The sequence below is a fragment of the Vombatus ursinus genome, unplaced genomic scaffold (assembly GCF_900497805.2).
Source record: "Vombatus ursinus unplaced genomic scaffold, bare-nosed wombat genome assembly UNPS02001419.1, whole genome shotgun sequence".
Lineage (NCBI taxonomy): Eukaryota > Metazoa > Chordata > Mammalia > Diprotodontia > Vombatidae > Vombatus > Vombatus ursinus.
Window position 1 is genome coordinate 23,332,556 of NW_020941197.1, and position 3,380 is coordinate 23,335,935.

The window sequence follows — 3,380 nt, forward strand, 5'->3', positions numbered from 1 at the left end:
AAAAAAAAATGCAAAATAGGGTCTTAATCGAGCCCTTAAACCATAAGGAAAAACTTTCTTCTCCTTTCTGTTAGGTATCAGGTAACCTGGGTTTGGTGTGGGGTGGGGAAATTCCTTCCTTTCCATAAGACGTATTCACATGACTATCAGCAAAGAGGTAGATCAAGGTTACTTGTACAGTCTGTAATTCCCTGCTGTGCCATTCCTTATTCCCTTGGGGAGCTAAACATATGGTGAGTCATCTGGCCTTTCTCCAGCTCCTCCAAGCAAGGCTGAGATTCTCTGTCTTATTTATGTCCTGAATCCCTTTCTTCCCTTTTATTAGCGCTCTGAATTCCATTCCTCTTACTCTCAGTTAAAGTGCCATTTTTCTTGCCTTGGACCATTTTTTAGACTTAGACTCACAGGATCTCATGAGATCATAAATTTAGAGCTAGAATGGACCTTAGGGGTCATTGATCTCAACCCCCTTACTTTACAGACAAGGAAATCAAGGTCCAGAAGTAAAGTGACTTGTCCAAGGTCACACAGACAGTAAATGGCAAAGCTAGGTTTCTGATCTAAATCTTCTGATTGTCCTTTCCATGGTACCGTGTCACTTATCTATCTGATGCTGGCCTCAAAGTGTACATGGTTCCCTGTAGAGGTTATTTGAACATTCAAGGCTCTTAACTAGGTCTCTGATCTCTTCTTCCCTAATTCCATATATTCCCTTCTAACCAGAAATAATCCCCTGTAAATTAGTGTGGAGTTGTTTATTTGTATATTTGCTACACATTGCTACATAGGTACCATTTCACAAGGTGCTTTCCTCTCAACAATCTCATGTGGTAGTGTGAACAAATGTCATTCTAAGTTCACAAATAAGTAAACTGATACTTAAGGGAAGTTTAGTAACATCCTCGGTCACATGGTTATTGTGTAGCATACCTAGTAACTTGTCTTTTACTCCAAGTCCAGTGCTGCCTCTCCGCCAGTGAGTAAGCTCCTTTTCTTCTAGTTAATGCAAACAAACTAATCACATCACCTTTTTGGTAATCTTTACATCTTTAGCAATTCTTGTCTATTTTAGACATGGTTTGTGTTCAGAGACTTTTTGGGTTGTGTTTGCACTTGTTCCTATTCTGGACCGGTGAGGGGGCTAAGTGACTGACTGCCAAGTAAATGGAATCTTGCTGTACTAAGGAACTATTTTCAGTGCATTGAAGCACCTCATTTTTCATCCATTGGTTCTTGCGTGCTTAGCACACCCCAGAGTCTTCTTCGTAGCAGTTTTCATTTTGTTTCCCATTACATAGACTTTTCACCTTCTTAAATAATATTAAATTCACCAGTACTTTGAGCACAGTCTTGGTTCATATTCTCCCTACCCTCCCCCACCACCACCACCTCATAAAGCAGAAGATAGAGCCCGTGTATTACAAAAGAAACCAAATTTCTTATCTCTTAAGAGAAAAGTGCTACTGTCACCATCACAAATGCTTGACATATAGTAAACCCTTAAAAATACTTGTCCAATTGAATTGATACAATCCCATATGTGGCCCCCTCTCAGCTGATTTTAATGGGGGTAGAGGAGGAGTAGGGAGCAAAGTATGAGACCCTTGTCTTGAGGTAGCCCCACCCATAAGGCTCCTGAAGTGATGGTGCCCACCAAGCCTTGGGTACCAAGGGAGAAAGAACCAAGAGACTGGTGCCTGAGTGATGGAGAATGCAGTGACTGTGAGTGGGGAAGTCAAATATGAAAAGTGGGAATAGCAGGTACAAAAGGAGTTTCTCTTCTTGAGTCTGCCCTTAACTGCCCCTCACCAGTGATGAGCATAGATCAAAAGAAATCAGGATGCTGTACTATAATCTGGATAAAAGGAAAGTCAGGATCAGAGATCCCTGCCAGTAAAAGTGGTGATGAGCAAGGAAAAATATCCAGAGAAGGAATCAATGTCATAGGGACCAAGTTCCTCCCATTGACTGGACATTAACCTCCTGGGAGACCATGAGTTGAACATCATAGAGATGCTGCCAGCTCCTGGTAGGAGTGGCTCATGTGGAGGTCTGGGCCTAAGCACTTGAACTATATCCCTGGAATTCTTGAGTGTGGGAAGGAGTGAGGAAGGGGGTGAACCCATGGACTAGTTAAGGGCTGCTTAGATCTGAGAGAATCCATGGATATACAACCTACGTGGTAGTCATTTTAATGTATTTGATCTCAACTTTTTTGCTTCTATAGTAATAAAGATCTATAAACAGTCAAACTATGACTGTGAGACCAATTCTATTAAACAATACTAGTGTGACTGAATGGAAGTGCACAGAATAGAGGGAAGAGAACTGAGTTTTTCTTGGTGGGTGGGGACTGAGCATATGTCTGACTAGTTAAATCCACAGAGACCAAACCCTTAGACCAATGGCACTGCCACTCACAAGCAGAGCAGATCTAATCTCTCAAACACTAATCTTCATATGGCATGATCTTGAAATTATTTAGCAACCTAATTACCTTGCTCTAGACTCATTCCAATTTAACAATGTCCTTCTCTGGAGTGAAAGGTACTGGAAGGAAGGGGAGGGTTGCCCTGGATAAGACAGGGAGAATATGAACAGTTATCTCCAACTATTTGAAGAAAAAAAAAGATGTAAGGGAGATTAGATTTGCTCTGCATGGCCTTATGGTGAAGAACTAAAAACAATGTTTAGAAGTTGAAGAGAGACAGATCAGGTCAATGTAAGGAAAAGCTTCCTAACAGAATTATCCAAAAATGAAATGGGCTACCTTGAGAGATAATGAAATTCTGCTTACTGGAGATCTTCACTTGAAAGTTGGATAGCCAATTGTTGCAGATATGTAAGAGGATATTCTTGGTAAAGTATATGATGGACTAAATGACTTCTGAGCGCCCTTCCAACTCTGTGCTTCTCTGATTCTCTGGTATATTTTAAGACTAAGCCCCTACTTGTTTCTATTTCATTAGTGTACTATATTTAAAATTCATAAATTAGTTACCCCCTCCACAACAATATGTACTTCTGGGTATGTATGACTTGTATTTGGGGAAAAAAGTAAGCTCCTGCCTAAAAGGAATAATTTTGATTATGATTTAGTAGAAGAGTACTAGATTGAAGTCAAAGGACCCAATTTTGCTACTTGATAGTCCTATAAACTTGGGCAAATCATTCTGTCTTTCTTAAGCCCCAGTTTTCTCATCTGTAAAATGAGGGGGTTAGACTAGATTATCTCCAAGGTTTCCTCTAGCTCTAAATCTATGGTTCTGTGATTGCTGGGACGTATTTTTTCTGTACTCACGTGTGACCTTTAACTACATAATCTTGAAATGTTGTTATTAAAGCCATTTTGTCTCTGCATACACTAGAGATTCTTAAGA